This window comes from Prionailurus viverrinus, chromosome A2 (assembly GCF_022837055.1).
Source record: "Prionailurus viverrinus isolate Anna chromosome A2, UM_Priviv_1.0, whole genome shotgun sequence".
NCBI classification, from domain to species: Eukaryota; Metazoa; Chordata; class Mammalia; order Carnivora; family Felidae; genus Prionailurus; species Prionailurus viverrinus.
Window position 1 is genome coordinate 134971629 of NC_062562.1, and position 12934 is coordinate 134984562.

The 12934-nt window shown below is 35.4% G+C and overlaps 1 protein-coding gene across 11 annotated transcripts in view; it reads right to left on the reverse strand.

Annotated features, from left to right (window-relative positions):
* TFEC (transcription factor EC) overlaps positions 1-12934 on the reverse strand; it is a 189561-nt gene that overhangs the window by 142719 nt on the left and 33908 nt on the right. For 10 of the 11 annotated variants that reach the window (XR_007150364.1, XR_007150363.1, XR_007150362.1 and 7 more), the window contains exon 2: positions 7672-7731. The gene's annotated coding sequence lies outside the window, so the exon portion shown is untranslated. Of the gene's footprint in view, positions 1-7466; positions 7594-7671; positions 7732-12934 lie in introns of those variants that run through there. The other variant, XR_007150358.1, reaches the window with a different exon arrangement.

Below are 12934 nucleotides of genomic sequence, written 5' to 3' on the forward strand. Positions count from 1 at the left end.
TTCTGAAGATCCACATATGAGTGAAAACATATGATATCTTTGACTGACTTAGTAAAAATTATTAATAACAATTTAATACTTTAAACCTCTAACAGTACTGGAGACATAATAGACTCAATAAATTGCTATTGTTATTAATGTGTGATAGGCTAGAATAATGGACCAAACTCACTTAAGTGGAAAATACACAATATTTTTTGGCTTTCAAAATTTAAATAGATGTAAATTGGGAAATATCCAGGTTCACCATAATTTATACAGAATAGATTTGGAGATTTCAGTTGACCAAAGACTCAATGTATCCAAACAGCATTTTTTGTGACCTTTACAACAGAAACAAAACAAAGCAAACAACAAAGGTGAGAACTTGGGATGAATTTGTGATAATTTACAGAGAGGGAAGGTAAGAAGTGTCTGTTTCTCTAAAAGCAGCATTTCTCCTCTTTAAGTTTAACAATGGCCTACATGGTGGAATGAGGAAGGTGGAGTTCTAAATGAGATGAGGGGTTGCTGCACATTCTCATAAACTTCAGGAAAATAAAAAGATGTAGGGTTCCATGACATGCAAATCTGTGCCACAGGAAGTAGATCTCAGTGAAAGACATTTCTTCTGCCCCCTAGAAACAAATGATGCTTCACCAAAGCAGCATCCAAGATGTAGATGTACAGTACCTCCAAAATGTACTGTGGCCAGCAGTAAGAAATACCAGAGACCCTCTCAGTTAAGACTGAAGTGCATACCAAACACACTTAAAAAAAACACACATTATAGGGAGAGAGTATGGTTTACTGTGAACAGTGTGAAAGCATAAACTAGCTTTGCTTGTTTTATAAACATTTACAATGCTTTTTATTGGCCAGATGCTTTTTTAAGTGATTTATGAATATTAACTCATAATTAATATGAATATTAATTCACAGCTCTAGGAGGCAGGGATGATTATACTCCCCATTTCACTGATGAGAAAATTAAGGCAAATTAAGGATAAGATACTTGCACATGATTTGGTGGTTATTTAAAGACAGCGTGACTCTAAATCGTGTCTCTTAGCTAGATGGCCTTGACACAGTGCTTTCATTGAAAAAAAAACTACTTTATGTGATTGGTTTGGGAATTAAATAAAATAATGCAAATATAAAAGCTACCACAGTTGATTTAAAAAAGTACTCATTATGCAGAAATGATAAGAAATAAGTATGTAGAAACATTGACAAAAAAAAAAACAGAAAAGAAGAGTAAGGATGGTTAGGGAATTGGAAACACTATCAACTGAAAAATGGTAGTTTAGTTTGGAGAAAAAGAGAATTATGGGGACATGATAGCTGTCTTGAAATATGTGATGAGCTTTCATGTGAAAGAGGAAGTAGATTTATTTTAATGTTCTCCCATAAAACCAAACTAAAACCTAAGGGTGGAAATTACATGGTGATAAAATCTGGCTCAAAAAAAAAAAGTAAGAAAGAAAAAGATCTAATAATTAGAGTGATCCACCAATGAAAAGGGCTGTTTCTGAATTTTGTAAGCTTTTAGTCTGTTGGAATGTTCAAGCACAGGCTAAATGACTCTCTGTAGTATATAAAAAATGGAAAGGGTTTCAACAATGAGAGGGACATTAAAATACATTCATGCATTTATTCAGCAAATATTGACTGACCACCTTCTGTGTGCTGTGCTTGTAAGGCCCCTTACGACTTAAAAAATGATAGAATCTACTCTTCTATGAATGAGCAAATAAGAACACATGTCGCATAAATGGACATAATTTCAGGCTGATTCTCATTGAAAGGGACTACTAATTCTTTAACTCCAAGGCTCTCTGGCTGGTCTAGTGTAAGCTGCAATAAGCCTTTATTTTCACAATCATTTATCACCAGTCACAGGAAGACTTTTCCCACAGTAAAGCATCAGTTTTTAATAGGAAAAAAATCAACCAGTGTTACATGCTAAGAGGAAGAGTTTACTTAAAAGAAAAGAATTTTATCCCACAAGCTTAGGTGTTTTTCTTTTTGGCCTATACAAACAGATACAATAACAATCAACATCTTCCAACCAAGAAAAGGGGAAAAGATGGACTCTTCTCATTTAATCTGGACCATGTGCCACTTTTGTTAGAGTCTGTGCTTTGTCATTGTCTCCAGCAATGATATGCAGAAACTTCACCCATTCTTTTGAGCTTGCAAACAAATTAATTATGGTAGAAATCTACCAAGTCTGATTTGTCCTGGGAATTAAAGATGCTACCTGCCTACCTCTTACCTAATCTCCCTGGCTATGGTAGATCATTTTTAGACAACTGTCTGCGTTGCACAGGTAATCCAAGAAAGACTCCAACCAGTGAGTATAATGCATCCAGTATCCATACCTCCCAAAAGACACATCACCACACGCTTATTACACAGCTGTTAGTATGTATCAGAATTAACCAAATAATTGGATAATCCTCCTTTTGATTTTTGCTGCTTTCAGTATTTTCTTTGAAGAAGATACAGAGCAGGGATAATATTAACCCTAATACAGGTTGACCTTTAATGAGCGTTTGCTATGTGATAGTTACATCATATGAATCAGCATAGGCAATCTTTTCAACACCCTGGTGGGCAGGTAACACTCTTATCTAAAGAATGTGATGGGGCCCAAGATTAAAAACCAAAGAGACATGGAGTTTTGAGCTCCCATTGACTGACAAATTGCCACCACAACCTTCTTAACAGAGACAAATAAGAGGAAATATTGAAAAGTAATTATAAGTCCATATTTAGATATTTTTTACAGAAGTAAACAGTGAGCCAAAGATGGGCTTAGAACATAGTTTTCCAGATATCTGTGTTCCAAATGGTTATGATTAATTTAAATATAAAAAGCACTCTAAACCCCTGAGGGCTAGCCACATCACTGCGTTATTAAATATCATGCAAGAGCCTGTATAGGTGAGAACATTTTTTAAAATATGGTAAATTTTCTTCTCTTCCCCTTCAAAATGCCCCCAGGCACTCATATACATTATGGACACCACTGGCCTAAAAATTCTCAGTTGAGGGAAAAAGAAATCCAAAATCCTTGAATTATAAGAGCACTAAAAGCATCTAAAATGATAACTATTTTGCCCCTTTAACACCAAAAGATCAACTGATTTTTATTTTTCACTTGGAGTTGACCTTTATTTAACCCATGGCATGCCAGAGTTATGGCCTGAAGCGATTTTTTCAGTGAATGCCTTGACTTGGGACAAGAATAGACATTTCACTCACCCTGTCTCTAAATCATCATTTCATACCACTGCTGATGGTCAGTCTAACAAAGAAAAAAAACATTTCTCAGCATTTACAAAACACTAAAACTTTCTATTCAATTATTTATTTCCTCCATTTCAAATACATTCACAACTGTAAAATGTTCGCAAATTCCCAAATAACCTGCAAATAATCTAAAATGTTTGTGCTCAAGTATGTATTAAAAATAACCATCTGATTGTGTCTGCATCATAAAAAGTTTAAACAGTTTCTCTTGATCAATTGACTGCCTGCTGGAATCTTTTCCTAATGAGAAAATTAACTTTAAGGCATTCTCGTACCTCTTTTACTCCTAGATAAGTCTTGCACCTATATACAATTGCTCAGGGCTATCCCATTATTTTTGAATGTCACAAATGAGGTATATTTAAAGGATTTAGACATGATTAGTATAGTCTAACAGTCTTTCTCTAACAAAAACAAACTCAATAGCTGCATGTTATGAAAGATTACTATACCAAAGAGAAAAGTCCAAAAGTACAGTAGGAAGTATCAAATTTGGAGATTAAGAATTTATGGCTGTAAGGGCTGTAAGGCACCACTGTGAGTCATGCAAAGAGAATGCAGGTTCTCTGGAGATTTTTTTAATGATATAAACAGCTATTTTTCTGAGCTGGCATAAATGGGATCCTAGTTAGGGGTAGGCAGCATAATAAAATAAAATAACTATGTATGTAGAAAAGGTAGATATATTCCAGTTCAAGGATGTCTAGAAGATACTGTTCAACAACAACTATATTTATATGAATATAATTTAATAGTGGCACTAATCTTCTTTTGTATATCATCTTCACATCATTTTATTTCCTGGGCAGCATTGATCTTTAGAAATTCATGAAAAAAAATCAATATCACCATATATGAAACACTTTGTTAAGCACTTTATATTGTTTCCTTCAACATTTTCAATAAGCCTATTTAAGAATGCTCCTTATTGTTATCAAATGGAGAAATTGAAACTCAACAATCACAAGTAATTTGCCCCACACTATACATTTAGTAAGTGGAACACTAAATCCAGATCAGTTTGACTTTCCAAAGTCCTATGATATATAGCAAAATATCAATAATTAAGAAAAGTATTGTTCCAGCCAACGAAAGAATACGTGATTATTATTTGTAATTATCCAAATAACTATATAGAGAACCTGAGAGAAACAACAACAAAAAACAATTTTAAATAACAATAAATACAATAAATTTAACAAAATTTTTAAAAATTACATGTACAAACTTGTGAATATACATTAAAAACCACCGAATTGTATAATTTACAAGACTGAGTTTTATGGTATGTAAATTGTATGTCAATAAAAAGTTTAAAAAGTTATTATACTACCAGTTAATAAGGGAAAAAGTGGGCAAAATAAGGACTATTCGCTGACAGTATGAAAGTAAACTAGAACATTTTCTTTTTCTGGAGGCAATTAAGCTGTTTTTTGAAAGTCTAGCTATTATATTTTTTAAAAATTTATTCTAAGAAACTAATTGGAGACATGCCATTAGATTTATATACAATAACATTCATCATAGTCTTGTTTATAATAGGTGCCCCCCCCCAAAGAATTAAAACAAAAAAGCTACAAAAATCCAGGAACTTCTAAATATACCTTGATACATGCATGTAAAATCATGTTTCAGAATAGTTAATTTCGTTGGACATGCTCACAATGTTAAGTGAAAAGGGCAAGATACAAAAAAGAAAAAGAAAAAAGAAACTAAATGTTAGAAAGAAATTAGAACTGCAATAAATGGTGAGCAAGAAGATATATTTTTGGAAAAATAGATTGCACAAAATAAAGGAAGCCGATTCAAAGGTGCACTTGGATCTAGGAATGAATTCTTTCATTTGTTGGTGGGGAATAGGCTGTAACTAGTATAGCAGGGGGTCAAGGAATTCTGGCTTGTTCTGTATTTGTATAACCAACTATGTGTCAGGGAGGGATTACTACTCTATAGCACTTTCCCTCCCTCAGATACACCAAGCCTACTTCCCTCCATGGAGCCTTTGTAAAAGCTGTTTTCTCTCCCTGGAATTTTCTTCTCCCACATTTTGACTAGGCTGGCTATTGATGCATATTCCATATTCATGTCCCCGCTGAAAAGTCATTAAACAGTAAGGCCTTCTCTGCCTGACCCAAAGGAGCATGAGCATCACCTAGAAATTTGTTGAAAAGACAGACTCTCACATTTCACCCACGAGCCACTATATTCAAATCAGTACTTCAACAATATCCCAAGGTGTTCTCAAGCACACTAAAATTTGAGAAGCACTGATTTAGTAGTCTATGATAGAAACTTCATACCAATTCCCTACATAATTGTTTCCATAGCTCTTACCCATATCTAAAATTCTCTCTTCCTTCTCACATTCTTAACATCCCTGTTCCATGAAGGCAAAATCTTTTTTGTCTTTTTGTGTGTATCACAAGTTCCTAAAATCATTCTTGATACATGGCTGGAAACACAGTGAGTGTTTATTGAATGAAAGCACAGGATGGGGAGATTGATGCCTCCATGATTTTGATTGAAGGTACACCATTTCATGTTTCCTTACCTGTCAAAGTTACTCTGTCTTTGGAGCCTTACCATTGAATATGGAGACAGGAGTTAGTAGATTAATAGATAGTAGTTAGTAGATATTTCAGCCCAAAATGTCTTATGTAAATAATATCTGTGGTTGCATAATAAATCCTAGCCAATAACTTTCTGAAGAATAACCAATATTAGCATATATAAAAATAAAAGTATGTTCCTAAAAAAGTTAAACATAAAATTACCATATGACCCAGTAATTCTACTCTTAGGTATACACTCAAGTGACTTGAAAATAGATGTTCAAACAAGAACTTGGACATGAATATTAATAGCAGAATTGTTCATTAAGCCAAAAAGTGGAAACGGTCCAAATGGATAAACAAATGTGTTACATACATAGAACGAAATACTATTCAGCCATAAAAAGAAATGAAGTACTGATACATGTTACAACATAGATGAACTTTGAAAGTATGTTAATTAAAAGAAACCAGATACAAAAACGCCAAATACTACTTAATTCCATTTATGTTTAATCCATTCCAAACTAGGCAAATGCATATAGAGAAAAAGCAGATTAGTAGTGGTCAGGGGCAAGAGGGAGTGGGGAACGGGGAGGGTCTGCTTAATGGGAATGCATTTATTTTGGGGGTGATGGATGAAAATGTTCTAGAATTAGAAAGCAATAATGGTTGCACATTTGTAAATGTACTGGAAGTCACTGAATTGTACACTTTAAAGTGAATTTTATGTTTTGTGAACTTCACATCAAAAAGTAAATAAAAGGTAAATTGTAATTTTAAAATGTGGCATCATTTAAATGTATTGACTTGCTATCAAGAATATTTTTGTTATAGTCTCACTATTTCCAGGGTCAAGGTCCTAAATCATTAATATTATGTGCTGATTATCTTTGTCAGACAGAGATAAGGCAGGGAAATAAGGTAAAAGAAATGAGTCTGGGATTTGCCTAAGCCAGGAACCAGATTTCTTTGATTCTTGGCTAAAAGCCCTGATTGGCCCAAAAGGTCAAATGGAAAGGAAAAAGCAGTCAAGAATAAATCAGTAAAATAAGAAATTCATTAAAATTTAGCTATTGGGAGGAAAGAAAATAACCTTCCTTTCTTCTACTAAAGATAAAATTGACAACCTAATTTTCATAACAGGTAACAGATAGATGTAGAGCTGTAGCTAGGTGCCCAGAATTTCCTCTCTACAGGGAAACATTGGAAATAAATTAGGAGGAGACTTCAGACTTACTGCAGCCATTGAAGTTGTAATTGTTGTTACAATTACAAGGGTTTATTAAAGATCATCAAGAAACTCAGCATTAAAAAGTGTTTGGATAGATAAGACCCCTGTTTGCACTTTAAGCCTTTACTGTTAATTACATGTTGCTGTGACTGAGAACTTCAAAAGTCACTTTTATGAACTGTGCTATTATTTAATTTAATAAGAACTTCTTATAAAGTCACAGGTTAACAAAAGTTCATTAGTAAGTTAAATGTTTGGAACTCAGAAAGCATTTCCCCACAGAGCAATGTTAACCCTAGCGCTGGGCTCTATGTCAGCAGGGAACAGTGGACCAGGTAATCCATAACACCCACACCAAAAGTACAAAAGAGCATAACACATACGTAAAAATATTTCCATGGAAACATTCATTCGGCATTCTAGGACCACTCCTTTCCTCCACTGTATTGCTGATGCTCATCCATTTACTCATCATTTGATCACTCGTTCAACAAGCATTGGCAGTGCCTGCTGCTGCCAGGCCCTCTGATAACTTGTCTCCTTTTCTACCTGCCAGATAACAGGCTTTTTCCAACCTGGAATAAGTACCTTGTGGTTTAGCTTATGAACTCCATCATGGTGGGGTCTCCATAAGGGCAGAAGATGAGGCTGTATGGAAAGTAGACATAATGAGGGTTGGGAATCAGTAAAACAGGGTGATGACATGGGAGCTGTCAGTCAAGCCACCTATGCACCTCTCCCCGTTCACCACCACACCATAGCCAATACTGGCTTTATCCTAGAGACCACCTGACAGATGATACCAATAAGGCCAGCAAGATAAATGATGCCTTTGCCCGCCTTACCTTCCATAGAGCAGCGACCAGGATTGGAAAATGCCAGGAACAGTGTTAAACCAAACAAGCGTGAGGATTGAGATCTAATATTTACTTCTTTCTCATCTCCCTTATCTTACCTGACAGCACAGACTAAAAAGAATAAAGGAGAAGGGGAAATATTTATGGATGTATATCCGTAGGTGTGAATGCTATAAATCAAGAATTGTTCAAAACAAAAACACGGGTTTTCTTGCAAAAAAACCTGAACTCTTTAAAGAATCACATTACCGACTAACAAAGATCACCACCTAGTGGCCCCAACAGGATAATTGCACAAAGTGCAGTGAAATTAAAAAATATCAGGGTTTGTTACGAGAATGTAAGGTAACACTGAAGCTTCTCCTTTTGTCCCTTGGATTCCAACCTCCCATTTTCCTTTCATTCTGGCCTTGGTTCCCCTGAGTTTATTGTTCTAAATTGTCTCTAAAGCATTTTATTTACTGTTATTTTAATCTGTACAATGAGCTGTCTACTTTATCACATTTTAAGCACCTTTCCTTTTTTTATATGCCATAAGCCCCCATGCATCTTAACCGAAGCCAATTTCTTTAAACATCATTTTTATCATACCACATCCCTATTAAAAGCTTGAATGCTTAAGTGGACCCCGTTGTGATCTTTAACAAGCCTACTCTAACCTGCATAACCCCACTTTCCACTTAGCACACATATTGCCTGCCCATTAGGCTACTATCTTCACTGTTGCTTCGTCACTCCCAAATCTCAGATACAACCACCCTTTTTACCCACCTCTGAGTCCTCTGAGCCAATTCAAATTCCACCTTTTCCATTAGTTTTCAGCTACTACTCCTGCCAAGCTCACTTCTTTTTTCTCTACTTTCTTACATTCACAGTTATTACCACTGAGTTTACTATTTTAATTGTTTTCTAATTGTTTTGTGTGTTTTATGTCTGCAAAGGAAATGTCAAGGCTACAATACATCTCCCACAAATCTCAGCATGGTATTAAACATAATATGAGAGTGCAGAAAATTAAATGGCTGACTTGGAAAGGAACAATGGTCTGGTGGTGGAGGAAAAGAGAAGAAGAGGGAGTGTAGAATGGGGTAAGAATGCTGGAATTATATTCTATGAATGGAAAAAATGAATTCTATGCACCTTTATCATGTAAAATAGCAGTGATAAATTAAATAGCGGAGTATCAGACTCCAAATGCGAGGATACTTAAAAAAAATTTTTTATGTTTTATTTTATATTTGAGAGAAAGGGAGAGTGCACAAGCAGGGGAGGGGCAGAGAGATGGAGACAGAATCTGAAGCAGGCTGCAGGCTCTGAGCTGTCAGCACAGAGCCCGATGGGGGACTCGAACTCATGAGCATGAGATTATGACCTGAGCTGAAGTCCGACACTTAACCGACTGAGCCGCCCAGCTGCCGCTATTTCATAACAATTTAATCAGGAAAGTTTGCTATAGAATGTACTTGCTTTGGGTGCAGAGAGGAGCTCACTTCACAGATAAAGAGAAGGGAAACACAAGAGGAAAATGAAGTCATTGTTAAGCAGGTAAGGAAATGTTAACTTGCATCCTAGGGTAAGACAAAGTTTCACTTCTTGGACAGCAGCAAAAACCTGCTCCCAGGATGTGAATTACAGACACAGTAGTCAGCTGCACACTTGGAAATAACAGGACCAAGAAAAAGTTCTCTGCACTCAAACTCTGGCATACAATTCAACCAACTTCGAATGTGAGCAGAAATATTTTACCCCCAAAATGTGAATAATAAAACAAATAAAATATTAAACAATCTACTCAAATGAAGAAGTCTGCAGAATAAGTAATGTGAACTTGAAAAATCTCATTAAGTGACACCAGAATTCTATTTCTAGTGCAACTGCAAGTAGTTTTATAACTAGGCCTCCAGTAAAATAATTAGACTATTTTAAGGGGTAGCAGCTGATTCTATCTTGAGGAGAGAAAAAAAAATGCTTCTTCTATGTAAATTTCCCCCCAATTCCTCAAACTGACATTTCAAAGGCATCACAGAAGGACAATTACTTATATGCTGTATATATTGCTATTTTACCACAAAAGAGTAATACATATGCAAGGCATCATGCAAGACACTGTAGAGGGAAACAAAAAATAAAATGCCAGAGACCCTGTCCTCAAGTATCTTCCTAGGGTGAGAAGGCCAATATATATGCAATAGACAGTAAATAATTCCATGGTAGCTTTTAAGTAAGCATACCACATATTATGCATAAAGTCTGTATTTTCATACTTCGACAAATATTAAAGGCCCACAGTTGGCAAGATGCTATGCTAGGCATCTTGGGAGTAAAAAGTAAATTAGTTACTAAACTGACCCTTGAGAGCACTGTCTAATAAGAAATGTATGGCAGGTACAGTAAAGAGGGATGAGAGATTACTTGATAGAAGAGGTAGACTTCGTGATTTCTCTTAATGTACATGTATAGTTTAAATATGCAGGGTTGAAGGATATTAGGGAAAGTATTTCAGGCAGAGGTTTTATCATGTGCAAAGGCACAGATCTGGTAAAGCTGGGATGGATCTGAAAACATTAATTTCTTTTACTGGGATATATAGAAAATGTGACATGCAACAATGAGAAATGATATTGGAAAGGTAGATTGGAACTATAATACGGAAGCTATTCAATTCTAGGCTGAGGAATTTGGCTTTGATCTAGGAAACAAGAAGTCACTGAAATTTTGAGCAGCTGAGTGACACAATCACAGTTGTGCTTTGGGGCAATTCATCAGAGTGCAAGCAATGACCTTGAATGTGAAAGCATGGGGGATCCATTTAGACGCTATATTACGTTACTTCAGGGAAAAAGTTAAGCTGGTGGTATGTATTGTAGTGACCAGGACAAAACGGAAAAGATAATTCCAAGAGATTTTAGAGAGATAAACTTGACTGAGATTTGGTTGATTTGATTAAATATGAAGGGTAACTGAGAGAATGAACTCAAAGATGATGCCATTTAAATAAACTAAGAACAAAAGAGGAGTAAGGTTTGTATCTAGGGGGAGTTGATGACTTCGTTAAGACATATTTTTCAACTTAAAGTGTCTTTCAAAAGGAAATATCCAGTTGGGAATAACAATATAGGACAATTGAGATCAAAGCTAAAGTTGTAGACTTGAAAACTATCTAGAATGAGTGTACATAAGAACTGAGCAAACTGAAATCTCAGAGCCTGTACAGAGGGCAGCAAGAGCACCCTGTCTGATAACACGGCAGCCCACCAGCAAAAATAGAGAGATTGTGAGAGAGGATGACTAGGAGCATTTAGTTCTCCATATCCTCACCCTGCATTTAGTCCTCTTCTAGCATGTTGGAAGGTGGGAGAGTTACACACTAGAGAATTAAACCAAGCATGCAAAAAAATTCCCCAGTAAGATCACTATAGTAAAGAAATTTAAAGAAAATGAGACAATTAGATAAAAAGACAGCTTAAAGTTAATAGCCTCAGAATCACAAAATAATGTATCATATGAAATAAAAATTGGGATGCACTAAAAATGGAAAAAATCGATTTGACTAACAAAATAAAAACATATAAAAGACTACCCAAAGATGCAGAAATAAAAGTGTGATGGAAATGATAGGGAAAAAATAGGAAATAAGTAATTAAGTGAACAACTAAGGGATCCAGAAAGAAAAAAGGAATAGGGGAATTAATTAATTAGTTAATCAAAGAATTAATAAATTAATACAGGGGCGCCTGGGTGGCGCAGTCGGTTAAGCGTCCGACTTCAGCCAGGTCATGATCTCGCGGTCCGTGAGTTCGAGCCCCGCGTCAGGCTCTGGGCTGATGGCTCAGAGCCTGGAGCCTGTTTCCGATTCTGTGTCTCCCTCTCTCTCTGCCCCTCCCCCGTTCATGCTCTGTCTCTCTCTGTCCCAAAAATAAATAAATAAATAAAAAGTTGAAAAAAAAATAAATTAATTAATACATACAATTTCCTAGCTCATTAATGTCCAGATGGAAAAGGCCATCAAGCAACTAGCCTAAGGAATGACAAAACTCATACTCTCAAGAAATTTTAGGGAAAAAGGAAAATAGGATCACAACGCCAGATGGATTTGATATCAGTAACCCAGGAAGCTAAAACACAATGGAGGTAAGCATTCAAAATCCAAAAGAAAGTGACTTTTGGTCTAGAATTCTTTACCAACCTAATTATTAGGCAGGTGGGAGGGTGGGGGAAAAATCTCACAAACAGGTGAAATCTTGAAATTTCATTTCCCTTGCATATTCTTTTGATCTGTTACTTTATAATTTATGTGAGTCGATTGTGGAAGTAAAAAAAAAAGCAAAAAGTGGAATTCAAAAAACTAAAAACTGGGACTCTAACAGAGAAGACAAAGGACATCTAAAGGATCACTATGCCCTGGGTCTATACAGCAACCAGTCCAAAGTGGAACAAGGGAACAGAGAACTCCTGAAAGGATAACTCTTGTATGGTGGGGAAGAGAAATGTAGAGAAATATTAATTTTAGAGTTTGGAAGAGTTCAGATGGAAAGTTTTATCCATCTTAAGTATTGCTATCAGATTTTTTATTTTAGGTTCATGGCTTATAGTTCTTTGTTCTTATATCAGCCTTTCTGAGTAGTTTTGTTTTAGATGGAACTCTTAAAAATGGTTTATGTCTGGACTTCGTTTTTGTTATCCAATATAATAATCTCTGCTTTTAGTAGGTGAGAGTAATCTTCCCAATCCATAATTGGACACAGTCAAATGTCTAAAAGAATTTCAAGCAATAATTCTCAATTCTTGTACTTCCTATAGATCCATAACAAGTAATTCATGCATAAACACAGATCTTATGGCCATACTTTGAGTAGTACTGGTCTATAGTTTTAGTTTAGTTTTGATTTATAAAATAAAAATTAGTTGTTTCATATAGCCAATAATTAAATATATACATTGGCATTTTCATCATTTCTTTGCTCATTATTGTTTCTTATAAATGACACCTTCCC